General features: G+C 50.3%; 1 long non-coding RNA gene across 7 annotated transcripts; it reads left to right on the top strand.

Annotated features, from left to right (window-relative positions):
* Positions 1-1781: 1781 nt before the first annotated feature.
* LOC109552130 (uncharacterized) lies at positions 1782-27538 on the top strand. 7 transcript variants are annotated; one of them, XR_012325945.1, is made up of 6 exons: positions 1782-4594; positions 5301-5433; positions 8730-8821; positions 19430-19465; positions 19934-20994; positions 22093-24677. It is a non-coding gene; the product is annotated as an uncharacterized lncRNA (long non-coding RNA). The 7 variants fall into 7 exon arrangements; XR_004522085.2 differs by lacking the exon at positions 8730-8821 and having other exon boundaries at positions 1783-4594; positions 19934-20159; positions 20856-20994; XR_012325946.1 differs by lacking the exon at positions 8730-8821 and having other exon boundaries at positions 1783-4594; positions 19934-20144; positions 20856-20994.
* The last annotated feature ends 395 nt before the right edge of the window (positions 27539-27933 follow it).

The following is a 27933-nucleotide window of genomic DNA, read 5'->3' on the forward strand; positions in this document are numbered from 1 at the left end:
ACCGCGCCACCAGGGAAGCCCCTGCCCTCACTTCTTAAACCTCTCCCTTGCTCACCGGCTCCTACCACCTGCCCTTTTTTCAGTTCCTAAAACACACTGAAATGGTTCTGGCCTCAGGGTTTTTTCCACTAGCTTCCTCTCTCTCCCTGGAAATTCCCCTCCCTCCCCGCATCTTCCATGGCCGCCTCCTTATCTTGTAAGGTCTCAGTTCAAACAGTCAGCCCTCAGAGAGCCCCTCAGGACCACCTGATCTAGATTAGATCTCCGATCCCCAGCTGCTGTCACATCGCCAGGGGGTTCTTAAGCACTTAACCAACCATCTGATATTTTTCTGTTTGTGTTTATTGACTATGCCCTCTGCCAGATACAAAGTCTGTGAGAGGAAAGCCCTTCCCTGCTTTGATCACCTGTGTGTCCCCTGCTCCTTGTATGAAGTCTAGCACAAGGTAAGCATGGATACATGTTGATTAAACGAATGAATATACAAAGAAGGACACATCCCTGAGAGGGACAAACATTTCTGTCAGAGAGAACCGCAAGAAGAAGTGAGGAGGGTGGTGTGTTCCAGGTAAGAAAAGCACCAGGTTGAGGCTAGAGGGGTTCAAAATGACACAGGCAGGGTGAGAGAGGGCCAGGCCTTTTAAAACATGGGAAGGATATTTTCAGGCACAACGTGAACTGATGGGGGGCGGGGCTTCAAATACACGTAACATGCAATTTAGCGCTTTAACCGGTTTTAAGTGTAGATTCAGGGACACTAAGTACATTCACATTGTTGTACAGCCATCACCAGTATCCCTCTCCAGAACTTTTTCATCCTCGCAAACTGAGACTCTGTCCCTATCAATACTCCCTGGTCCCCTCCCCAGCCCCTGGCTACTTGTGAATCTGCCTATTCCAGAGATGTCTGTAAGTGGAATCATACAGCACGTGTCATTCTGTGTCTGGAGTATTCTTCCAGATCCACCCATGTTATACAGCACATGTCATACTGTGGTTAAAATATGCATAACACAGGGTTTCCCTGGTGGCGCAGTGGTTGAGTCCGCCTGCCAGTGCAGGGGACATGGGTTCGTGCCCCGGTCCGGGAAGATCCCACATGCCGCGGAGCGGCTGGGCCTGTGAGCCGTGGCCGCTGAGCCTGCGTGTCCGGAGCCTGTGCTCCGCAACGGGAGAGGCCACAACAGTGAAAGGCCCGCGGACCGCAAAAAAAAAAAAAAAATATATATATATATATATATATGCATAACACAAATTTTACTCCGTTGCTTTTTAAGGCTGAATAGTATTCCACTGCGGGTAGATACCACATTTTGTTCACCCACTCGTCAACACGGGTGGACGGAAATGTTTAAGGCTCGCTTCAGGGCCAGGCGACACTGCCCCGAGGGGTCAGCACGGGCCAAGGACACAGCCAGGGAAGGTCAGTATTTCACTTGTGCGACCACCACCCGCCGTTCAGGCGAGGACCCGGCTCAGAGCAGGCAGGCGGCCTGCCCAGGTCACACAGCCAGGAAGGGTGGGGAAGGACCGGGCAGGGCCGGGGGCAGGGCTGCAGCCGCCTCATCCAGCTCTTCCCGGCCGCCGCCAGCCCCTTCCCGGCAGCGCGACCCCGCCCGGCGCGGCGGCCCGCCCCGCCCGCCAGTGCGCAAAAGCAGGAGGAACCGGCCGGCGCCCCGCAGGACGCATGCGCAGAAGGCAAACGGCGCGGAAAGCTCCGCTCCCCCGGGCGTGAATCCGCGATCCGGGGTTTTGGCCCCGCCGGGAGTTCTGTTTATAAACACACCGCGCGGCCACCGGCAAGGGGCGACCCTAACGGTAGTGAGATTAGAGGTCAGAGGTCAACGGGGGCGCCGGCGGGGAGACCCAGCCCTTCGCCTTTGCGGGCTGCTGGCTGCGCGGCGTGGCCGGTCCGGCGACCCTACCAAAGTCCGGGGCTGCAGGGGGCGCCACGTGGTGCGCACGTGGTCCGGTCCCGGCGCGGCGGCCTCCCCTCCCCCAAGGCGCTGCCGGCCCCAGCGCCTCCTAGCGGCGGCCAGGTGCTCTGCGCTGCACGTCGCGCCTGCGCACAACGCGTCACGACGCGCCTTCCGGTCTGCGCTGGAGCGGGGCGTAGGTCCGTTGCGTCCTCGTGACGGCTGCGGGTCCGCGGCGCCCCGGTCCCCAAGGGGGCGGGGCGGGGCGAGCCTCCGGGGGCACACGTGCGGGGCTAGCGGAGGCTTGAGACCGTGCCCCGCGCAAGTGGGGCCCGCGGCCGGACGTGCACGGCAGCCGGGCTGTGACGCGCGTTGGGGGCATCCGCGCGGGCCGGCGGGGTGCTGCAGGCCGGCTGCTCCTCCCCAGCCTGAGTTTAAGTTCCCGGAGGGCGGACACCGCTGGTTTCCTATAGGCGCGCTGTACAATGCTTAGTAAAATAAATGAACGGAGGGTGAATTATGGGATTCTACGTGAGAAACACCTTTGGGCCCGCAGTAAGCAAGGAGTCTGTGGTAGTCACTGTTACGGCTGTTGCCTTTTTTGTTGTTGTTCTTTGACTTTATTCCGTTAAGTATAAAAAGATTTGAAAAGTGCCTTAAAAAAACAAACCTTTGTGGGCTTCCCTGGTGGCGCAGTGGTTGGGAGTCCACCTGCTGATGCAGGGGACGCGGGTTCGTGCCCCGGTCTGGGAGGATCCCACATGCCGCGGAGCGGCTGGGCCCGTGAGCCATGGCCACTGAGCCTGAGCGTCCGGAGCCTGTGCTCCGCAACGGGAGAGGCCACAACAGTGAGAGGCCCGCGTACCGCAAAAAAAAACAAAAACAGATTTGAGCAGGGCCTTATAGAGATTGAAAAGCAAAGAAACGTTCCCCCTTTTTTTCTGCCATTTTATTTTAAAGGCTCACAGTTGCATTGCCACTGCTGGTTGCTGTGTAAAATTAGTGTTTCTCAGAAGTTTACCCACTTCCGTATTTTTAAAATACCTAGTATGTACCAGACATTGCCACAGGTCCTAAGGAAGATGGGCCACACCTAGGTAAGAGGAAACCTAAAAGTGGTTAAATTATAAAGGAAATCAGGAAGTATCTCGCCCACAGTTCAGGCTGATGGTACATGTTTAACAGCTGGTAGGGGGAGGAGTGCATATGTAGACACATTTATTATGAATTTTAACTAGTAAAAAGCATGTGCAGTACACAGCTTACCAAAAATGGTAAAACACAGTACTCTTTCTTGTAAATTCCCTGGAGCCATTTGATCCTCAGATGTTGCCATTGCTTATTTTTGCTGAACTCTTGTATCCATGGCCAACCTATGGTTAAAATTCAATCATAATCTATCAAATTGAGTTGTCTCCCAACCCACTGTTTTTCCAATAAATTTATTGTCATTAAGTGTAATATGTGATACAAACTTTGGTTGATTTAATCACATCAATGAGTGAGACAGAAATGAACCAAAAAGATATAGATCTTTATTCATCAGTGATGTGAGCAACTTCTTTGCTGTATTGGATCATTTTTCCAGTACCGGACGAATGTTTTGTGCCAGTCATAATATAATGGCTAAAAACTGGACACAATTTTAAGTTTAGCTGCACTGTTAATTTTCTCCATTATTAGGCTAGGGGTTGGGAAATGTTTTCTACAAAGGGCCAGATACATATTTGCTGGACACCAGTGGTCTCTGGCACATAGTCTTTGTTTTATATTTTATCAACCTTTAAAAATGTAAAAGCCATTCTTCACTTGAGCAAGGGCCTCACTTGGCCTTCAATCTCTGAATTGTAGCATTTTCAGAGTTCCCCAGTGTAACTATTTCTCTAATGGCCAACTTGGGAGTATCTGAACCAACTTGAAATACCTTGAATGCAGAGTTAGGGAAAGTATTTCCACCATACAGGTACAAGAGATGTGAGTAACCTCAAAAGCACGGGTTTTAGTAAAGTAATCATGAAGTGGTGAGTTTTGAGACCTTGTTTTTGATAGAATTAATTTCACTCTAAGTTTATATAATTCAATTTTTTATAACATCTGTGTTTAACCGCTAGCTCATGGAATTCCTGAATATTTAACAATCAGCTCTAACTGGCTCTAACTCCACACTGGTCTAACCTCTAAGTGGACCTGGGGGTGGGTAAGCCAGGCTTCTGGGAGGGTAGGCGATGTTCTGTTTCTGGGTTAAACTTAGACACACGGGAAGGTGAAACACCCCTGCCCCCCCCATGAGTCAATGCCCTGTATCATCACCTCCCCATGAGTGTAGGCGGGGCCTGCGATGTGCTTCTAATCAGTAGAATTTGGTGAAAGGACTGTGATGTCATCCCTTCCCTGTGGGTCGCATCGTATGTAAAGGGAGTTGGATGTCACGCCCATCACTCCCAGGACCCCATGACAACTGGAGACAGACTCTCCCGCTGGCCTCTCGGGAGCAAACAGCCATGTTGTGAACGGCCCCAGAGAAGGACGCTTGGCAGGGAACCATGGAGCTTCTGGGACCTGAGGGCAACCAGCAGCCCAGAAGAAGCTGGGCCAGCACCTCAATCGTGGCCACGTGGGACCCTGAGCAGAAGACCAGCTGAGCAGTATACCGGGACTGCTGCCCCACAGACACCAAGGTTGGCAATGTGTGTACATTTTAGCTGCTAAACTTGTGGTCCTTTGTTTTGCAGCACTGCACGTATGTGTCTTTTTGTATGTGAGTTACATGTCTCAATTTTTAAAGGTTGGGGAGGAAATTAAGTACAATAAAAATAGCAGGAAATAACTGCACCAGAATGCTCTCGGGTAGTCTGACTCTGAGGAAGGTTGGCAGTGGGTTTTAGTGGGTTTGTTTGCCCCTGTGATCTCACTGTCCTGACTCTGTGGCCTGTCTACACTGCAAAGCAGGTCTGAGGTTGAGAGCTGGATTCCAGTGCCTGAGTTTTTACCTCCTGCCTACCTGTGTCCACGAGCTTCTGTTTCCTTACCTTTAAATTGGAGATGACAGTGGTCCCTGCCTTGTGGGACAGCGTCAGGAGGTGGTGAGATGGCCCCTTTCAGTGGACCACATGGTTAAGTGGCCAGCATTCCTGTAGCCCTCACCCGTTACAGAGCGATCAAGGGGCAAGAGGTGCTGACCCCAGCTCTGGGGTGGGTCCGGTTGAGTCTACACCACGCAGGGTGACCTGCCAGCAAATGATTCTGAGTCACCGTCTGCCATTCCCTGAGCCATTCAGGAAAGATCAGGCGTCCAATTGAAACAGGCATTTGGTAGGAGTTTCCAGAGAAGGGCTCCCATCTTCTACGAGGCAGCCGTGAGAAGAAATGGCCTTTCCCCTCCAGGGGCGGTGACAGAGGATGAGCAGTGCAGAGCCTGGGACGCTGCAACCATCAGGCTTCCGGCGTCATCATCAACCGAGGAAGCTGGAGCCCTGGGTCAAGCCACACCGAAATTCCATCTGTACCGAGATCCCAGGTATGTGACTGACACGCTTCGGCATTGTTCAGACCATCCTGAGTTGGGTTTTGTGGTGCCTGATGGGCTGAACCCGCATCCTGATTCATTCGCCATGTAAAGCCATTAACCAGGTCCGTACACGGGGATGGGGACGAGGGACAGTGGCCATTGGATGCTGTGTCTGCAGCTCTGCCTAGACGTGGGCGGGCATGGCACAGGGGTGGCATGTTTTCAGGGCTGAAGCCCTTTGTGGCGTGCGACATGCCGCCTGCAGCTGCTCCCCAGGTGTTCCATCACTTCATGCTCAGAACGGCCTTGGGGGGAGGCAGGTACTGTTATCACCCCATCTTAGTTCAGGAGGCTATAATAAATGCCACAGATGGGGCGACTTAGACAACAGACACTTATTTTCTCACAATTCTGGAGGCTGCAAGTTTGAGATCAACAGTGGTTTCCTCTGAGGCCTCTCTCCTTGGCTGGGAGATGGCCGTCTTCTCCCTGTGTCTCTACATGGTCATCCCTCTGTGCGTGTCTGTGTCCTGACCTCCTCTTCGTATAAGGGCACCAGTCCCATGGGATTAGGGTCCATGTTGTGCCCTCACTTTGCCTTACTCACCTCTGTAAAGGCCAGTCTGCAGATAAGGTCATGCTCTGAGGCACTGGGTCTCAGGCCATCAACATACGAATTTGGAGAAAATGCAGTTCAGCCACAACAAACCCCCACTTTACAGCTGAGGACGCTGAAATAGAGGCCATGCCTCTTGCACGAGGCCAGGTGACTTATAAGGAGCAGGGCCAGGGCTCACACCCAGGTAGCCTTACTCCCTGCTGTGGACTGAATGTTTATTCACACACACCCCCCCCACCATTCATTTGTTGAAACACTAATCCCCAGTGTGATGGGGCCTTTGGGAGGTAACCAGGTCATGAGGGTGGAGTCCTCGTGGATGGGGTTAGTGCCCTTATAAGAAAAGACACAAGAGCAATTTTTCTCATTCTCACCATGCAACGTGAGGACACGGAGAGAAGGCAAGCTCTCACCAGACATCTGATCAGCTGACACCTTGGTCTTGAGCTTCCCAGCCTCCAAACTGTCAGAAATAAATGTCTGTTGCTTAAGTCCCCCCAGTCCGTGGTGTCTTTGTTACAGCAGCCGAGCTGACTAAGACACTCCCCGCATCAACCATGCTCTATCTTCTCTGAAAACATGCCGTGAAACACTTCCGTGCTACAGGGAGGTCGCCATCAGCCATGTCATCGTTTCCCCTCTGCGTTGCGCCTGCGAACGTGGTCAGGGCCGGGCACAGTCTCCACAGATGCTGCCAGGCGCCCGGCTTGAGTTTGCAAGGATGCTCCCGTCCTAATGGGGGCCTGGCAGTTGTCAAATGAATGAAGGGAAGGGGCCTGGGGCCTGAGGAAGGCAAACCTCCACAGGAGAACCTTCTAATCCCCTTGCTCCACCGCGGGGACAAATGCAACCCCAGGAAGCATCCAGCCATGTGCCCCCTCGCCGCAGGGACAATGGTTTCCAGGCCTGGGCAGGCCAGGCTGCTTTCCTTTCTGTTTAACCCGCCCCCTCACTCCCCGCCCTGTGCCTGGTCACCTTCCGCTTGTGTCCCAAGCCTGCCTTGCTTTTGTGTGGTCACAGGAGCCCCGTTCAGCCTGCCCACAGCTTAGCCGAGCCTGGCCCAGTGCCGCGTCCCTGTCCCCAGGCCTGGAGGCCAGACCGCCATGCCGCCTCCACCGAGGAGCCCTCCTTGCACCCTGCCCCCGGGAATCGGCATGTCCGTCTCCAGCCCTGCCTCCTGTCTGCTGGATTTCACAAGAGAAACCCTGGTCTCCAGGCCCCAGTGGGCCCTAGCACTTGGCGAGGCCCAGCCACCGCCCCCTGGGCCCACCCGAAGCGCAAGCCGGGGAACAAAGACCCCCGAGGCCCTGGAGCTCTAGCTGTGGCCTATCGAAACCTCGAGGTGGTTCCCTATTAATCACTCCCTTTGGTGCCTCCGAGGCCAAAAAAGGAGTTGAACAAAACCTCTTTTCTAAGCAGGCAGAGCTTTGTAGAGAGAGAGAAAGAGCTGAGCAGCGAGAGTCCCCAGCCCCTCTCACCAGCGTAACACTAACAGGACGCCTGCCGGGGCCTCCCGGACCCACACACACACGAACAGGAGCCGCCTGGAGAGGGGTCTGGACCTCAGCCGGTGGCACCTGTGCTCCTAAAAGGCTGTGCAGGGATGGCCAGCGAGGGGTCTCACCTGCACGCAGCCCCTGCCTTGTTTTGTTTTAGAAACCAACAAGACCCAATTAAATGGTATTTTTTAAAAGTAGACGCATACTAGGAGGATGGGAGAGATGAAACAAAAATCCCGTCTGCTTTCTTTCTCCGACATAACCTTGAACCTCAACCCCTTTGTCTATTTTTTTCCCATGTTGTTGTCCTGCCTTAACCAATAACTGATACTGCATTACTCGTTCATCTATAAATAGGAAGTTTGGCTTCTCTCTCTTTTTTTTTTTTTCGGTACGCGGGCCTCTCACTGCTGTGGCCTCTCCCGTTGCGGAGCACAGGCTCCGGACGCGCAGGCTCAGTGGCCATGGCTCACGGGCCCAGCCGCTCCACGGCCTGTGGGATCTTCCCGGACCGGGGCACGAACCCGCCTCCCCTGCATGGGCAGGCGGACTCTCAACCACTGCTCCACCAGGGAAGCCCTGGCTTCTGTTTTTAAACAGAAGGCCCAGGCCAGAACACCAGGCAGGCATTTCCCCAGCAAGCCCTCATCCCCCCAGGAACCAGGGGGCATGTTATCTCTGGTCCCGTGTCTGTGTCTGAATTGTCCTGTTACAGAGAGAAATGGCCTTTTTATTCAGGTGCTGGGCCCCTATCAGGCAGCAGGAGCAACAGTCCTAGACATTTATGCCTCTGAGTACAGGCAAGTTCTCTTTGTTAAAATTTAATTTGAAGGAAAAAAAGGAAAGGAAAAAAGCTGGCTCAAAGAGCATCGGCATGTCATCCATTTAGATTTGAGGGCAGAAGTCCGTCCAAAAGCAACGCAGAGCATGAGCTTGGAAAATCAGATGAATAAAGAGACAGCAGTTTATTGAAAAAGCATCATCCTGGGCCTCGCAAGGCAGGGGTGTGATTCACGGTACAGATTTTGGCCTGCCCGGGATACGGCCTCCCTGTGCGTGCCAGTCTCACCTTGAACACGACCTTGGGCTCTGAGCACAGAAGCCTCCCACTAGCCATTTTCGTCCAGTCCTGAGCCCTTGCTGAGTTCTGGGTTCCGTGGAGCTTGTATTATTTTCCTGTTTTACAGGTGAGAACACCAGGGCTCCCGGGGGCCAAGCAGCTGCCCTGGTCTAGTCACGAGAACGGGCCACTTAGCGGAAACCTAGGATTTAAACACAGGTCTGTCTTGCTCCAGAGTCCACGCTCCTTCGCCTGAACTTGGCCTCTTGAATAATGTATGAGAACACACTTTGGGACGCGGGGGAGGGTGCTTCTCACGTGCTGCCGCCCGGGAGACCAGGGGAGCACAGTCTCACATGACACCACCAACGCACTGCTCCAACCCAAGAGGGTGAGCAGCGCTCTTCTCAGAAAGAAACACCTGAGAGGCAGATTCTGCGACCTGATTTGCGATGGTGATGCCTGCTCATGCCTCAGAGGTTAACGGGTTAAATGACTAGAACGCGGGTGATCCTGCCTGGCTCGCGCTGTAATCGCGCAGCGGGGGACATTGCCAGCATGGCGGTTAAAAAGTACTTCTGCAGCTTCGCTATCGTGAGGGTTTTTTTTTTTTTAAATTAAATAAAATGACCCTCTAACAGGAGAGATGATTATAATAATAGCTCTACAGAGCTTCCGAAGGAGCCATCACACCAGTCAAGGTAGGAAATTTAAGGTACAGCTGAAGGCCCACTCACTGTGATTCCAGGAAGTGCTGAGGCCCTTGACGGCTGACCTTAAAAAATATATATAGATGCCACTAATCATTGGAACGTTTTGTGTACTGGCTTTACGGTTTGCAGCACAAAGCAATGCATGGGCTGCCACCACAAAATTCAGAGACCTCCCTCCCACCCTGTCCCCAGCACAGGTTTTTATTTTTCCCAAACTGGAGATTAGCAAGATGCCACACCTTTGACCTAACGTCAGAACTCAGCACGGGAGTGTAAGGAACGGCACCAAAGACGGAGGAGAGCTTAAACAAGCTTTAGTTGGGAACGCTCCCGGGCAAAGTTCACTGGTCTGAGAGAAAGGGGCCAGAGAAGTCGCGCCCGGACGAGGGTTTGGGCAGAATTTATAGGGGAAGAAGGGAAAGGGGTGTGGCGAATCCGGGAGGGCGCAGGTTATTCTTTATTTGGTGGTCTTTTCGGGTATCGTGGGGGACTGTTAGTCCCGCCCCTCGAAAGGCAGGAAGGCTGGGCCGGGTGGAAAGTCCCCAGGTCAGTTCCTGGAACTGGGTGGTCCGGAAAGTCTCCAGGGCAGTTTCAACCTGTGAGTGTGATTGTGTTCCCCTGCCTCGGGCCAGTTGGCCTTACAAGGAGAACAGTGAGGAAGGGCTGGCGCTTAGGTTCTCAACTCACCTCCTTTCCCCTGTGCCGTCCTTCCAAAGCACCAATTTATAGTGTTTTGGAAAGAGTAATTGATCAATGCCTGTGGTATGCAGTCACTTAACATGATGTCCACTAGGGATTTTTAATAACGTGGGGACACACTGTATAAAGTGAAGTAGAAAAAGCAAGATAGGAAACTGAGCATGTGTGTGTTCTGAAGAAAATGCACCCAACTCTTAAAAGCCATCAGTGGTAAAGTCATGCCTGTGATTAGTTTCTTTCTGATACATATTTTCCTAATTTTCTGCAGACCGTATGTTGCATCGTGGCATGTAGTTTTTCTCAATGAAATTGAACAGAAACTGGGAAAGCTTTCTCCTATTCTGTTTCTCCCATATGCTGCCTTTTTCTGGTGATTGAGTTGACGGGTCCATTTACGTTCCTTTTATTTAATTCTTGCTATGGCTGCTTGTTGCTTGGTAACGGTCATTGTTACTGATGGCCTTTTCCTCATTGGTACTCTGTAGTGACGCTGAATTGCAGAGCAAATCGGTGTGAAATGATTTCAGACCAGGGCAATAAACGAAACGATCTGACCTCAATTATCCCACTTTCCACCTTAGGAGACGTGGGTACTGCTGCCAACTTCCCCGAACATTACATTTAATAAATGTACTAGAAAGAATACCGCCTTAAACATCCATGGTTCCTGGCTTTCCGCTGCCGTGCCCAGCCGTGAAAACCTCCCCTACCTGTCCCTGAGATGCTGCTGGTCTCCGGGACCCTGTTCTCTCTCCTGTTGCGGCAAATGCGTTGTAGTTGCCAACCTAGCGGCCTCCTCTCCACCCTTCTGTTCTTCCTGCCGCGAGAACCCAGATTCTTGTCCTGTACCATCTTTCCATCGGCTTCAGGAGAGCTGGGGCCCAGCTCCTAAGAGAAACCCATGATCAGGCTAAGAAAAGCATGGTGGTCGCAAACCCCTTGCCTGGAAATGGTTTAAACACAGGCATGTGGTGTCTTTTCGGCGAATGAGACGTGAGGGGAAGTGGGCTGGGGGAGGGAGGTCCTGAGAGAAGTGTTTGCTCCTAGAAAAGAGATGCACGAAGCAGAGACGGTCTCCAGATCCTGGTTTGGGAAGAGGAGGGGCCTCAGGCCCCTGCAGCCGCCTCAAAATCACAAGAGTCGATCCATCAAGGACAAAGGAGCCCCGTGCTGGCCAGAAGCTGCGTCCTTCCTGGCATCCCTGAGTCACGGAGTTGGTCATCCTAGGGCCGCCCTTTCTCCTGAGTTCTCATCTGTAAGGTCATAATCCTGCTCCGTGCTGGAGCCACGTCAAGCTGGGCTTCCTGTTATTTGCAGTCAAAGCCTCCCACGTGAGCCAGTGCCGATGCTGAAGTTTCGCATGATGGGGATCCCCTGGCCTCCCCCTTCGTGGGGTAACCGATGCATCGTGGCCCATCCCCAGCACTCGCGGTCTAAGCCGTGATCCTGGGATAATTATCACGAGGGTCCTGGTTCACTCTCCAGAGTGTCCCGGTTTCAGATGATCCGTTGTTGTTACGAGTTGAATTGTGTCCCTGAGAAATTCACCTGTTGAAACCCTACTGCTAGTAACTCGAAATGGGACCTTCTTTGGGAATAGGGTGGTCGTAGATGTAATTAGTTAAAATGAAACTGTATCAGAGTAGGGTGGGCCTCAAATCCAAGATGACTGGTGTCCTTATATAAAGGGGAAAGTGGAGACAGACAGGCACACAGGAGGATGCCCTGGGAACACTAGAGTTAGGCTGCCACAAGCCAAGGAACTGCCAGCAGGTGGGAGAGAGGCCGGGACAGACCCTTCCCTCCAGCCTGCAGGGGAAGCGCGACGCTGCTGACACCCTGATCTCAGACCTCTGGCCTCCCAAGCTGCGCCATAATATGTTTCTGTGGTTTAAGTTACTCTGTCTGTGGTGCTTTATTACGGCAGCCCCAGCCACCTCACACAGACGTCCTACTGCAGGTGTGTCTGAGGAGGAAGGGCTTCTGGCCATCACCTTCTGGCCGCAGGTGATCAGCGGTGTCGGCCTTGCAGGGGCCTTGGAGGAAGGGTAGGGTGTCAACAGCCAGGGATGCTGTGTGGGGAGAGGGCGTGAAACACCCACGGAAACGTGTGAGCCAAAGCAAAATGACAGACAACGCTGTTAACCTCATCCGGCTGTAACGATATCGGCGCAAAGGAACAACTCAGCTCGAGGGCGTCGAGCTCCTCTGAGAGGATGGATCCTTCTGCGGAGAGCGGCAGCAGAGGAGGTGACAGGGTGTCCTGTACAGCGCGGCATCCATTCCAGTACACACAGATATGCCAGTGAAACAGCAGAGCACTCGGACACAGATCCACGTGCATAAACAATTGGTGGCAGAAGTGGCACTGCAGAGGCGTAGTTTTCAATCAATGGTGCTAAGAAAACTAGGTATTCACGTGAAAAAAGAGAACGAAATGGAAGCCCTACCTCACATCACATGCAAAAATCAATTGCAGATGGATTCAGGAATTAAATGTGGGGCTTCCCTGGTGGCGCAGTAGTTAAGAATCCGCCTGCCAATGCAGGGGACACGGGTTCGAGCCCTGGTCCGGGAAGACCTCACATGCCGCAGAGCAGCCAAGCCCGTGCACCACAACTACTGAGCCCGTGTGCCACAACTACTGAAGCCCACGCGCCTAGAGCCCGTGCTCCGCAACAAGAGAAGCCCCCACGATGAGAAGCCCGTGCACCGCAATGAAGAGTAGCCCCTGCTCACCGCAACCAGAGAAAAGCCTGTGTGCAGCAACAAAGACCCAATGCAGCCAAAAATAAATAAAAATTTTTAAAAAAATGCTTTATTAAAAAAAAGAAATGTGAAAGGCAAAGCTACAAAGTTTTTAAAAGACATTAAAGGAGCTCATCTTCAGGATTTTGGGGTAGGGAATGATTTCTTAAGTCATTAAAAGCATTCATCATCAAAATAGCGATAATTAAAATCAAGAAGTTGTTCATCAAAGAATGGCAACAAAGAGAAAACTGAGGTGAGAAGGCCAGTCTCAGAGAAGATACCTGCAACAAACATAACCAAGAAAAACCAGTTCTCCAAATATGTAAAGAACTTCAAACTGATAACGAAAAATAGACAACCCCATAGGAGGAAATGGGCACTTCACACAAAGGGCCAAGAAGCTTTGGAGAAAGGTGTTCACCCTCACTGGAAGTTATCCAAGTGCCCGTTAAAACTGTGAGAGATCTCTTTACCTTCCAGACCGGCAAAACCCAGCCAAGTGGTCACAAAGACTGACAGCCATGGGGACTCTAAGACAGCACAGGTGGGAGCACAGATTGGTACAGTGACTTTGGGAAATAGTTTAACATTGTCTAGAAAAATGTCCGATGACTCACAAATCCACTTCTGGATGTGTAACCTAGGAAAGTGGTTCTAACGTTAGCCGACGTCACAATCCCCCAGAGGGCTTCTGGGCCCCATTCCCAGAATGAGTCAGGAGGTGTGGGGTAGGGCTCCAGGATCTGCATCCTTAACAAGTTCCCTCCCAGATGACGCTGATGCAGCTGACCTGGGGGCCACACTTTGAGAACCACCTGGAGAGACGTGTGCTCATGGGCTTCAGGAAACATGTACAGGAACTGTCCTCAGAGTCGTAGCTAAAAATGTCCATCGACAGTTGAATGAATAAAGTGCGGCCCGTTCACGCAACGGAATCCAGTAAAGCATTGGAGATAAATGAACTACCTCCACCTGCAAAACATGGGTGCATCTCCAATTCGACTGTAAAAAGCCAGACAGGATAGATCATAGGCAGTTTAATTCCAATCATTAAATGTTTAAAAACAGGAAAATCAAGCCACGTCGTTCAGGGTTGCATGGGTATGTGATAAAACTCTAAGGAAAAGCAAGAAAACAACTTAAAAGTTGGTGCCGTGGTTTCCTCCTGGGGGGAAGGGAAGGTGATGTGACCGGGGAAGGTGTGCCAGTTACTAAGTTACGGCCTCTCAGCCCCAAACCCATCGTCCTAGCCTGGGGCTCTGTGGAGTTGCGGCTGAGACCTGCACACCGCGCTTCTGTTTAGCCAGCCGGCTCCCTGGCAGGATCTGCCAATAGGTGGCGCTAGACCAAGCCTGCGAGGCAGGGAAGAGGAAGGAAAGAAGGGCTCCTCGGCGTTAGATCTGCACCAGCTCCTCACTCCCATAAACTCTGTTCTAGCAAAGCCTCTCTGCTGCTGCATCGTCAGTTCCGTTGGGTAGCAGCAGCTTCTTGTCTTCTGCTTTCCGAACGCCTATGGAAACGACTCACTGTGACCCCTCGGGACCACCAGCACAGCCAGCCCACCCCGCCTCGGGAACCAGCGTTTCAGCTCCTCTGACTTCCTACATCTCCATAATCCCAAGCCCTTCCTGTCGTGCCCCCATCACCACCACCGAATTATCCACCTCGTTTAGTCCCGACCTCCAAGAGACAGAGTTCTCTTTGTACCCTTTCCGTTAGCTTGTAACAGTTTTGGACCTAGTTAACGGTTCTTCCTGTCAAGCTCTTGCCGCTAACATAACTTGGTGGCTCTTGTCTTCATGTCTGTCGATTCATCGTCACCTCTAGCATTGAGTCCACACCCCGTGCATCAAGAGGGGACGGGCAGACGGGAGCCGGCACGTGCCACCTGCCATCTCGCCTTTCACAGAGCCTTCGACTGCGAGGACCAGCCGTCCCAGTTTGTCCAGGGCTGAGGAGTCTCCCGGGATGCAGGGTTTTCGTGGCTGAAATTCAGAACGTATAGGCAATGAGTTGGTCGTCCTAAACCCTGTGTCTTCATCAAATGCATTAACCCTACTTATGTCTTATGGCCGCACTTGGCTTCAAGGAAGGATGGGAAATGTAGTTTTTTAACTGGGCTCATTACCGTCCCAGGAAATATAGTTTTTTAGCTGGGCTCATTACCATCCCAGGAAAAATTAGGGAAAAGGGCAGAATGGCCATAGGGGAGGCTGCCGGTGGTTTTGCCCTTTTAACTCCAGGCTGTAACCACTAACTACCCGCGGGCATTGCCTGAGACACGGCTGTCATCAGGGTTGTGATGAGAAGCCGGTCCTCTGACGGTGGTCTCCCTTAGGGCACGCTGCCTGTTTTCCTCATTCAAACAGTGATTCCTCTCTGGCAGCCCGAAGGGGAGAATCACGCCCATCCTTCAGTGTTTCAGATCTTCAGGGGCTACTTAAATCCTATAGCCGAGGGCCTGGGCAGTGACCCCTCCCGCCACATGAGACGTGGCAGTTTTACATAGGTTCTATTTTCCTTTCTGTGTTTACAGTCCAATAAGGCTCTACACGAGTGGGAATCGGGGTTTTCAGTTCTTACTTTTGAGAGGGGTTCAGGAATCTTGGGTCCTGTATTTCTTTTCTTTTCTTTTTTAATAAATCTTATTTGTATTTGGTGCTTTTCTCAGATGGTAATTATCGTATCCTAGGTTTATTGTAAATATCCTTCGGTACCTGCATTTACTACTCTTGCTAGGGAGGATTTCAAAGCCGGTAAGTCAGTACGCTGACTCACTTGAATCTCAACAGCTCGCTGCCCGTTCTTTTTGGCAACAAAAAACATAAAAAGAGGGAGGCGACATCACGTCCTGAAGTTTCAATCTTTTGATTAACTTAAACTTCGTAAGACTCTCTTAGCCAACTTGTTCTTTCCCTTGAAGCATGGGTAGGTTAAACTGCGTAGGGACGAGATGCCGCTTAGGTATCCGCAAGGTCCACCCGAAGCAGGAGGCCGCGTCTCTTCTGCTTTCCCTCACCCTAGCGCCGTGTGTGTTTAGTACGACTGCTCTTCTTACACACGGCCGGAGCAGGGCTGAAAGCTAGGGCTTCTTGAATTCTCTTGCCTTCTCTCGGATACAGGTTTCCCCATAGATGTGGGAAGCTACGTTTGCTTTTTCCTTTTCTCCGACTTCAAAACTAGGAATGTATATACCTAGAGCAGAATGAGAAATGAGCATTTCCTACCTACAGCGCACAAGTCACCAAAGCCCAGTTTCGTTTTCTCTCACTGTCTTTATTTCATCCTCTTCCCTGTTTGGAGCTCTGAAGATTTCCAGTTCAACTCCCACCCTTGGGCCTATTTGTCTCAACTTCCATTTTGTTTTGTTTTGTTTTTAAGATTTCTTTGATATGGACCATTTTTTAAAGTCTTTATTGAATTTGTTACAATATTGCTTCTGTCATGTTTCGGTTTTTGGCTGCGAGGCATGTGGGATCTTAGCTCCCCGACCAGGGATTGAACCCACACCCCCTGCATTGGAAGGCAAAGTCTTTTTTTTTTTTTAATTATATTTATTTATTTATTTTTGGCTGTGTTGGGTCTTTGTTGCACTGTGCAGGCTTCTCATAGCAGTGGCTTCTCTTGTTGCAGAGCACGGGCTCTAGGCGCATGGGCTTCAGTAGTTGTGGCACGTGGGCTCAGTAGTTGTGGTGCACGGGCTTAGTTGCTCCGTGGCATGTGGGATCTTCCCGGACCAGGGCTCAAACCCATGTCTCCTGCATTGGCAGGCGGATTCTTAACCACTTCGCCACCAGGGAAGACCCTCAACTTCAGTTTCGATTATAAGTGTAGGTTGAACCATGTGAAAGGAACACCGATGGACCGCGTTTGCCCAGTTCTGAGTGGCAGTTGCATCTGGGTCATCCTGACACTCAGTAGCACGTGGGGAGAGCTTGCTTACCTTCTGGGCTGCGCACCATGCCCTGGACGCACGGCCCTTCTGTGGGCTGGAGGTTCGTGTGAAGAGGGGAAACTGAGACCCGTGGAGACTAAGTGCCTTGCCCAGGGCCCTGCACTTTCTAAGTGTTGGAGCTGCATTTGGACCCTAAGGGGCTCTGACTCCAGGGCCTGTCCATGCACCCAGCACACCCACATGCCATCAGCTCCATTAACCTGAGGACACAGGCATAGTATCATCTGCATGCGTTACAGAGCATTTTGTAGAAAGTACAAAGGGAAAGCTTTTGCTTAAGTATTTTAGTAACTTCTCCTCCAATTAATTGTTTCCATCCCTTTGCAAAGAGCAGGGAGTACCAAGAGCTGGAGGGGGCTTTAGCATCGGATGGCCCGAGAGCTAAGCCTCAGTTCAGCCCGTCCCACCAGCAACGTGCCCTCAGGCAAGTCATTTCCCTTCTCTAGATCTTAGTTTCACTTTGGGGCCCTGTTGGAATGGAGCTGCTAATAACGTCTTTCACCGGCTTGCTTAGAGAATTAAATAATATACCTAAGACTCCCAGCACAGTGCCTGGCACACAATAGGTGCTCAATAAATGTCAACTAAAGTAAATTGTGACCCAGAAGGGAGAGCTGGCGTTCTGGTAGGGGAAGATCTGCTGGGACGAGCCTGGTTAATGTTTCACTAGCAGCTTCTGGGAGCTTAGATGAGACTCAAGTCTGCGTGGCCATGACAGCAGTCTCTAATCCCCTCATGAGGGTGGGAAAGACCCTGAGAACCCTGGGCTGCAGGCCCACCTCTGCAAGGCGAGGGCACCTCACCAGTCCTGTTGGAACCTCAGCCTCCAGCCTGTAAAATGGAACTGATGACACCTCCCTCTGTGTTGGCCTCTGCAAGCAAATCAGATGTTTTTAAAAAACAACAGCAACTTTGAAAATGATAAGACATGAAGACAGGCTCCTCAAATGTCTGCAGCAGGGTGTTTCCTGATATATAAATTTGTATTTTTGTCCTCTCTGTGTTTATTTTTGAAAGTAGCCGGGCTTTGCGTCCTCTTGTTTTAGGTGAGCTTGGGTTGCAGAAGTGAAGCCTAAGTTTTCAACGAGGGGTTATACTAGGGCTTCCGAAGAGGGAGAAGGAGAGAGAAAAGTTCCCAGAAGCGGTGGCTCCCAGCCCCTCCCAGAGGAGGGGTCACAAACCAAGATCAAGGAAGGTGCCAGATTTCGGGGTGCTGTGAGCCACGGGGACCCAAGTCTTGCTCTCTTGGAGAGCCCCAAGAAGGGATCAGGGCCGCACATGCGAAGGCTGGACCCCACAAACCAGGCCTTCAGCCTTGCAAAAATTGCTGTGTCTGAATTTGGCCACAAAGCTGCGGGGTCCTTGAGCGCGTTGGTCTTGGTCAAAGGACGTATCAGCAAAGCTCAGTGTGGGCTAAAGGCCTGAGCCCTCCTGCGGGACATCTAGGCCTCTGCACACCTCCGGGTTAGAGGGAGGACTCCAGCAAGAGAGAAACTGAGTTTTGCACCCCCTCTGCACTCAAAGAATTATTTTTAAATTTTGTAGAAACACAGGGACATCTCCTACATCCCGTAGAATGGCTGTACCTTCGTAGTCATGCATCCATTCAAACAACAGTTTGCGCACGAACTCTGTTACGGGTGCTGGGACGCCACAGCAAACAAAGACGGTCCCCGCCCTCCTGGGGCTTGGATTCGAATTCATTCTCTCACATCTTACATTTATAAATTGCTACAAAAATATAAGATATTGAAATTATTTAGCTCCTGCCGGGAAGTCCAGACTTGGAATAAACAGTGAGGCTTCAAGTAAGCCAGGAACTCCATGTTCAAGTTTCTTGGGGTGAAAAGTCGCTCTTGTCCAGTGCCCTTCGTCACCATGGAGACCCCCAAGGCATGACGTGGGCAGTGAGAAAAGAGGGAGGGAGAGAAAACTGCTGAGATGGACCCTGATGTACAGCTGACACTTAGAAGAAAAACAGGATGCAAAGGACGTGAGTTTATCTAAGCCAGGTTTGCAACAAGCAAGGTCAGGGCCAAACGTCTCCTTTACTGGGGAGGTCTCTTCTTGGGCCTCCGAGATAAGCTGGCCAAATGTGGCCTCGTGGGGAGAGGCAGGACCACCGCGTGGGAAGCTGGTCGAGGAAGTCACCCTCCTCAGGAAGGTGCCACTTATCTGCTGGGCATTGTCCCCCTACATCTCAGACACTTGCCCGTTTGTCACTTGAGGGTGAGAGAATGGGCACAGAGGACTGTGCTTACAATCTGCATTTAAAGGCTGCTTATCAGCTTATCTACAAAACAGAAACAGACTCACAGACATAGAAAACAAACTTACGGTTACCAAAGGGGAAAGCGGTGGGGGGGGGGGGCAGAATAAATTAGGACTGTATATAAAATAGATAAACAACATAGGACCTACTTTAGTGCACAGGGAACTGTATTCAATATCTTGTAATAACCTATAATGGAAAAGAATCAAAAAGAATTGAATCACTATTCTGTACACCTGAAACTAACACAATACTGTAAATCAAATCTACCTGAATTAATAAAAAAAAAAAAGATGAATTGACAGTGGGTTGTTTTTGTTTGTGTGTTTTTGTGTTTTGTGGGGAGGTTTGGTACAGACCCGAAAGGGCAGCTAATATAGTAGGTACTTTGTTGGGAGTTATCTTTATGTTATAACAATGTTTCTTTCTCTTCCCAGCAACACAGCACTGGGGCTTGGATGATGGACACTCAGGTGAGGACCTGAATTCTGTGGTTAAAAGTTGCCTTTTTTGACCTGGAATTGGGAGTCTGACTTGTTACGTTACCTCATCAGATCCCAAAGGAGCCTACTGGCTTTTTTTTTTTTTTTTTTAATCATTGACGTCCCCCGACAAAGAACATTGTCGTGCACTGGCTGGGTCACCAGTCAGGGCGCTGCCCCTCGAACTCCTACCACGTCCCTAATAAGGAAGAGGGAATCATGGTGGAAATTTCTCTTTCGTCTCTGGCAGGAAAAAGCCAGCTTCCTCAGAGCAATCAGTTTGTTTTCATCCTATGGACAGTGACTCTTGTAACCAAACCTCTTTCCTTCTTTGGACTGTTAGGAAGCTCAGAATTAAAACCGGGATTTATCTCTACCAACTCTCTTAAACTTTAAGCTTTGCACTTTGTGTACTGACTGTACGTGCGGCTTAATCTTGTTTTTGTTTGTTTGTTTTAGCTCAGATGAACTTAGACTCCATGAGATGCAACCAGCAAAAGTGGGAAACAGACTCTGGGAAACTTTAATGAACAAGTGACCCCGTTTTTAAAAATAAATCGAAAGGGGGAAAAAAGGAGGCGGAGGGAAAACATGGACTAAAAGAGATTAAGAGAATCCTCACTCGTTGTTGGGAACATAAAATGCTGCAGTCACTTGGGAAAACGGTCTGGTAATTTCTTTAAAAGTTAAGTATACATTCGGCGTGTAACCCAGCAATTCCACCCCTGTAAATCTACTGGAGTGAAATGAAAACACATGTCAACAAGTAGTGCATAAAAGTTTATAGCAGAAGTTTTACTAAAACCCAAACTGGAAACAACACGTGTGTCTCTCAACTTGTGGACTGATTTCTTTTTTTAAACGGTGGTATATTCATACAGCAAAGCATTGTCAGCAATAACAGGGATGAACTGCTGATCTGTGCAACATGGATGAACCCCAAAACCTTGCGCTTTGCGTAAGAAACCAGACACAAAAGGCCACATAGCGTGTGATTCTGTGTATGGGAAATAGGTAGAAAAGGAAAAACCCTAGAGAAAAAAGCATATCTGTGTTTGCCTGACGCTGAAGGTCAGAGTGAGAATCGACCGCAAATGGGCGTGAGGGAACTTTTTGGGTGACAGAAATATTCTGAAACTGGATTGGGGTGGTTATTGAACAACTGTGCAATTCTCCAAAAGTTTGTCCAACTGTACGTTACAGTGTGTGAATTTTGTGGTATGTAAATTATACCTCAATTGAGGTAAATTATCCCTCAATAAGGTTATGAGAAGATGAAAATCTAAACACTGGCCCAAAATTGTATACTGTTAAGGCAGGATTAGGATTCTTTCACGGATTATCGTGGTGATTTTTTTTAAAACCAACTCTTACCTTTTAGGGATACGCACTGAATTATAGGAAATGATATAATGCCTGAGATTGGCTTCAAAATAATACGAGAGGATTTGGGCGGCTTATAGATGAAACAAGGCTGTGTATACGGATCCCCGCTGGAGCTGGGTTTTGGGTACATGGAGGTATGTTGTATTATTCTGTCTTCTTTTGTCTATGTGTTCAACGTTCCCACAATTAAAAGTTTTAAAAGATGAGCTTAAGAGTATTTGAAAAAATGCTGAATTGGCTGAGTTCTTGGCGGGTCCCTGACGAAATCCAGTTGGAATGAGGAGGTGGACATCTATTGTTTGCCTTTTCTGCGTCCCCGCCCCTTCTGCTAACAGTAACCAGACTGCTTCGTGGACGGGCCAGCCCCACAGCATGGGCTGCATGACGCCTTCCAGGGCCGGCCCCGCCTGGTGCCTGCCCTCCTTTGGCCCAGGCCTGGGCACAGAACCTCCCTAAACCCGTCAGCTGCTTTCTCCTGGGAATTCCAATCTCCTATGGAATGATGCAAGAAAGGGGAAAGCTTGGAGTTGGTTAATCCCAGCGCGGGCATCCTGGGAGACCAGCCTTGCGGTTTTTGCAGCTAAATCCCCAGGGCTGCTCCGACTCCAGCCCTTTCTGAAAGCTGGATCTCGGCTTTCTCCAGTTCTGTGATCAACCTAGCATCATGCCAACACATTCCCTTTTTGTTGAAGTTGGCCAGAGTCGGTTTCCGTGGCAGAAAACCGAAGCACCCAGTGGCGGAGACAGCGAAGCTCACCAAGTGGTCGATGCGCGCTTTTAAATCTCTCCACCTCCCTTGTCTGATCCAGCCACAAACACAGACCCTTTGGACATTAAAACTCCCCCAAAGTGCTCTGATAACCAAAGAGGAAGGAATCCACATGATACAAAGACACCAGACTGATAGGGGTCAGCCCGAGCTCTGCTAAAACACAAACTCAGAGCACCGTCATAATTGAGACAGAAACATCTATTGGGACAAAAGAGTTACCTTGGTCTATAACAGTCCCGTCTGATAGAAGTATAATATAAGCCACAAATGTGCGGCACAGAGGTAATTTTTTATTTTCCAGTAACTGCATTAAAATGGTAAAAAGAAACAGGTGAAATTAATCTGGGTAGTACATTTTATTTAACCCAATATATCCAAAAAATTATCGTTTCAAACTATAACCAATATAAATATATAAAATGCTATGAATAACCTTTTGCCCTTTCTTTTTTTTAACTAGTCTTTGAAATCGGTGTGTCGTGTGTTTTACACGGACAGCACATCTCACTTTGGCTGGGTCCCACTTCCAGTGCTCAAGAGCTATAAATGATAAAGCGGCTATAAATTATCCCCCTGGGGGTTCTGCGTGTATTCTGGGTCGTGAAGCCTTAGAAGGACCGTCGCTTCTGCCCAGCTGCATCCTCAGGGTTGTAGCAAAGGCTCCCGCCGAGGGCACAACCCCAGTGGCTCATCAGTCAGGGGCTGGTTTTGTCTGCAGTGGGGACCCTCCGCTGGGATGACACCACTGACTGGGCACTCGGAGGGCCTGACTTCAAGCCGCTGATTTAAAAACCTGGCGGGACCTGTTCACCGGGTACAAAGGTGACTTATGCAGCCCATCGGATGTCTCTCCAGAAGAGCGGGCCCCTGAGCGCTTAGAGGATTGAGCCTGTTTGTGGTGGAAATAACAGCATAAAAACCTTTGCGGAGAAGCAGAAACAGAGCTGCTGAATTACTGCTTGGAATGACCTCTGTTTCCATTCCTGCACGCACGGAGCTTACATTGGTCCATGACACACCGCTCCCAGCCACGCAAGAGAAAAGCTAGACGAGCTGAAGAATCAAAACTCGTCTTAGATCTGCCAGAGCGGTGAGGTCACAGGGCAAACCGCCGCCCTAGGTTGTTTGGACAGACGGACGAATGCAGAGTCACGATGCACGAAGCCAGAGAACAGGAAACGGTGGGGGGGACCCAGGGCTGGGTGGACAGATCACACACCCCTGGGGGCCCGTCCTGGGGGCCCTGACACTGCCATGAGTTTTACCACTCGAAGCCCTGCCAGGTTTTCACAGTAAAGATCAGGAAGAAACCAAATCCCCTTGAGCTTCCTTCCATCAGGGGAGGAAAACAGGCATCGCGCGTTCTTTCTATTCTCTGTGAGGCTTGCCTGGCTGAGCAGCTTCTGGGGGCTTCTGCGGAGCTGGCCCTCGGGCTAAGAGCCTTGCTTTCCTTATTTCCAAGTCTATTTTTACAAAACACTCTGCATTTGTTGAGGTCACAGGAGTGACTCTCTCAGTGTCCTCCAACAGCCCTAAGCCCATTTCACAGCAGAGGAAACTGAGGCCCAGTGGCCAAGTAACTTGTTCGAGGGCACAGAGCTGGTTAGCGGTGGGGCTGGCGCCCCTCCCCCAGCACCTTCGTTCCGCTTTGTCTTGACATGGAGAATCCTCCAGGCTCAGGCGAACGTCTGGAAGACGCAGCCCTGCCAGCGTCTCACGAGCGACCCCGAGCCAGGACCACCCCACTGGGTCACCCCCAAATTCCCGACGCACAGACACTGTGAGATGGTACACGTTGATTCGTTTCAGCTGCTACGTTTTGGAACCGTTTGCTGTTACACAGCCACGGATGAGTAACACACAGAACATCTTTTTTTTTTTCCTGAGCGCCAACACCCGAGTGTTCTGTCAAGAGTAGTTTTCACCCTGGCTTTGTTTGAACAAGTTTCCTGTGGTGTCGAAGTCAGACATGTCTTTTCCTGAATTAGCGTTTAAGAAATATGATCGGTTCTAAATGACAGGGTGGCCAGGGGAGGCTGAAAAGAAAAACAAGCCCACCTGTTCCAAGTGAGCTGAGGACACAGGGGCCATGTCTCTCTCAGGTTTTGGGGGCCTCAGATGGGTGAGGAAGTTTCTTGGAGGATCATTCTGTCTGTCTGTCTCTATCTTCTGTAGTGATACAAAAATGCGGTCCTTGTCGGGAGTGGTCAGAGGCCCATCACTGTGTGATGTAACGCCCCAGGGACTCAGTGAGCAGACAGGAAGCAGCACTGGGGATGCAGAGAGGATCCAGAAGGATATAGAAGCAGCAGGAAGTGACATTCAGCAGACAGGAAGAGGAAGGGGACGCTGAAAGCACAGAGAACGCTCTGGGCTCATCGCTCATTTGCCAGATGCACCTCGAGCTTCAGGCCCTCGAAGCTGCGAGTGTGGACCCGCCGCTTTCAGATTCTGAGGCTTCCCAGCCCATCTGCCCACCTTCAGGCCCAGCCAGGACCAGGTGGAGGGGTTTCCACCAGGCCCCTGTCTTGGGATGGGGAACAGCAGGCCAAGCGAGGACCCCTTCGGCTCAGGGCAGGAGGGTGACCCCATCGGCGCTTTTTGCGGAGGTCTCGTACGCCTCTGCCCGGACCACGTTGGTGTGATTCCCTGACTTTGGAGGATGAAGGGAGGAGGGGGCAGACGCAGCCCAGCCACACCCCGCCCCCAGAGCAGCACCGTCCAGAACTTTCTGCAGTTATGGGAACTTTCTTCATCTGCGCTGTTCAGTACAGCAGCCATTGGCCACGTGGGTCTCCAGATCCAGCTCTTGGAATGTGGCTCGTGCCGCGTTTCACAAGGAAGGGTTTCATTTTATTTCATTTTCGTTAGAGTATAAGTGTAGATAGCCAGATGTGACTAGCAGCTTCTGAATTGGACGACATGGCCCTTAATCCTTGTTTTGGGTCTAAAATCACAAACTCTCTAGAGATGTATATATATATATATATATATATATATATATATATATTAATTTTATATTAAATGTACATAGAGTAAAAGGTACATGGAGTAAAATTCACTTTTTCTGTGTACAGTTCTGCTACTTTTGACAAATACGTGGGGTCATATAATCACCACCACAACCGTCACCTCCCACCCAGGATTCCCACATGTCGTTTTGTAGCTAGCCTCTCCCAGACCTCCAGCCCCCGGAATCGCTCATCTGTTTCTGCCTCTATAGATGTCGTACAAATGAAAGCATACAGGATGCGCTTGGGGTCCTCCGTGGTGTTCTCTGTACGCGTCCTTTGCTCCTTTTCAGTGCTGCGTGATGTTCCGTCGTACGGTTGTGCCTAAGTTTGTTTTCTATTCCCCTAGCGAGGTGCGTTTGGATTGTTGGGTTGTCGAGTTTGGGGTCTTTAGGAAAAAAGCCACTACAGATAATCATGTACAAGTTTTTGTGTCCACACAAGTTTTCATTTCACTTGGATAAAGAGCTAGTGATGGGGTTGCAGGTCATTTGGTAAGGTAGTTGAACTGTATGAGAAACGGCCAGACTTTTCCAAAGTGGCAGTACCGTCTTGACTTCTGCGAGCCATGTGGGAGAACTCCAGACCTTCTCATCAGTTTTCACAGAAATCCCAGCGTGGTTTTATCCTGCTTCCTAACAACGAATGATGTTGAGCATCTTTTCCTGGGCTTGTTTTTCACGCCTATACCTTTAGTGAAGGATCTGTTCATGTGTTTTTGTTTTGTTTTGTTTTTAAGACTTTAATTATCTTTTTTTTTTTTTTTTTTGGCTGTGTTGGGTCTTTGTTGCTGCACACAGACTTTCTCTAGTTGCGGCAAGCAGGGTCTACTCTTCGTTGTGGTGCGCGGGCTTCTCATGGCGGTTGCTTCTCTTGCTGCAGAGCACAGGCTCTAGGCACGCGGGCTCAGTAGTTGTGGCTCGAGGGCTCTAGAGCACAGGCTCAGTAGTTGTGGCGCACGGGCTTAGTTGCTCCGCGGCATGTGGGATCTTCCTGCACCAGGGCTCGAACCCGTGTCCCTTGCATTGGCAGGCGAATTCCTAACCACTGCGCCACCAGGGAAGTCCCACGTGTGTTTGTTTTTAATGGATTGTTTTTCCAGATATTTCATGGCCTCTTTTTAACATGGCCTTCATCGTCACCCCCCAATACGGTGTGTTTTTCTTGTAAACGGTTTAGTGTCTTGTAGTTAATTTTGTTCCTTTTTGTTCCTGCAGCCAGCTCCAGAGGCTTCCATCAGGGTAAGAGCCTGTGTATCGTGGGCTCCCAGCAGTCGACTGGGTCCTCCCTCGCAAACTTTTTCTTTTTCCTTTTTTGAGCGGATGCATCGTGAAGCAGCTTTAGCAGACCCTCTAGACCCAAGAGAGTGTGAGAAGAATTCACTTTCTCCGATTCTGGTTCTATAATGGCTTTTTATTGCCCCCTTTCTGGACCTCTCTGTTGAAGCTGTCAGTGTATTGAAGGCTTGCTGTTTAAGAGGAAAGGAACTTGCAAGGTTTCAGTGGGTGTCTCGGATTGCAGGGTCATCGTGAGTCAGCCCTGGGAGCTCCTACCATTGTCACGTACAGGTTCTTGCTGGTCGGGAAAAGAACTGTCCAGGTCTGTCAGTCTGCGCAGAAGTCTTCACGTTTAATATTGTCAAGCCTGAGGGCCGTGGAAGCACATATATCCCTCTTGTTCTCAAACAGACCTGTCATTAACAAGAGAGAAGTCACCCCAGATGAGCCAGAGGAAAGAACTTTGGAGGTTTTATGTAAATCTCTCTCTTTAAAGAAAAAATTGTGGTAAAAGACACGTAACCCAAAATTTACAATCTTAACTATTTTAAGTGTACAGTTCGGTAGCGTCAAGTACATTCACATTATCGTGCAGCCATCGTCATCTCCAAAACTTTTTCATCTTGCGAAACGGAAGCTCTGTCCCCATTAAACACTCACTCCCCATTCATTCCCCGTCCCTCTGGGAAGTAACCACCCTTCTACTTTTTGTCTCTATGAACTTGACTCCCCTAGGGACCCCACATAAGCGGAATCATACAGGACCTCTCTTTTCATGACCAGTTGATTTCTCTTAGCCCCATGTCTCCAGGATTCATCCACGTTGTAGCAGGTGTCAGAATTTCCTTTGTTTTTAAGGCTGAATAATGTCCCATCAGACATGTCGGTGGACCCTTGGCTTGTTTCCATCTTTTGCATATTGTGAATAACGCTGCTATGAACGTGAGTGTACAGATGTCATTTCAAGACCCTGCTTTCGGGACTTCCCTGGTGGTGCAGTGGTTAGGAATCCACCTGCCAGTGCGGGGGACACGGGTTCGAGCCCTGTTCTGGGAAGATCCCACGTACCGCAGAGCAACTAAGCCCCTGCACCACAACTACTGAGCCTGCACTCTAGAGCCCGCGAGCCACAACTACTGAGCCCACGTGCTGCAACTACTGAAGCCCGCGTGCCTAGAGCCCGTGCTCCACAACAAGAGAAGCCACCTCAATGAGAAGCCCATGCACGGAAACGAAGAATAGCCCCCCGCTCGCTGCAACTAGAGAAAGCCCGCATGCAGCAATGAAAACCCAACGCAGCCAAAAATAAATAAACAAATTTATTTAAAAACAAATAAAGACCCTGCTTTCAATTCTCGTGGGTATAGACCGAAAAGTGGAATCGCTGAATCAGATGATCGTATGTTTTCCACCAAACTGCTTTCTAGAGGGGCTGCAGCGTTCTCCATTCCCGCCAGCAATGCGTCTGTAAACGTCTTTGTCTGAGATAAATATTGCTTGACTCCCTTAACTTCTCCCCATCTCCCTAGTTCAGCCCCTGGCCTGGTCTACGAGTTTCCTAGCTGGCCTCCTATGGTCACGCAGACCCCTTTCGGATTCAGGCTCTGCCCGACAGCCAGTGATCCTAATTCCGATATGTGGGTCTGCATGTTGCCATTCTGCTTACAGCCCCTCAGTGGTTCCCATTGCTTTGGGGATCAGACCCCAATTACATGACTGATGCTGTTCAGCTGATGTGGTCACTCTCTCTTTTCCACCTGTCAATCCTGGGAAGGCACCATGCTCCGTTCCTTAGCACGTGCTGTTCCTTGGCTGGAATGCCATCCCCGGACTCCAACCCCCACTCCTAATCATCGCTGGACTTCCGTTCAAGTATCACTCCTTAGGGAAGAGATCCCTGACCCCGTTTTTGTCTGCCTCCACCTTCAAGTAGGTTCTCCCGTTACAGCTTCTTGTAAAAATGTCTCTTACTTGCCCCCCAAGCACTAATTCTGTTTGTACCTATATATTCAA

Source organism: Tursiops truncatus, chromosome 15 (genome assembly GCF_011762595.2).
Source record: "Tursiops truncatus isolate mTurTru1 chromosome 15, mTurTru1.mat.Y, whole genome shotgun sequence".
In the NCBI taxonomy this organism is placed as follows: Eukaryota; Metazoa; Chordata; class Mammalia; order Artiodactyla; family Delphinidae; genus Tursiops; species Tursiops truncatus.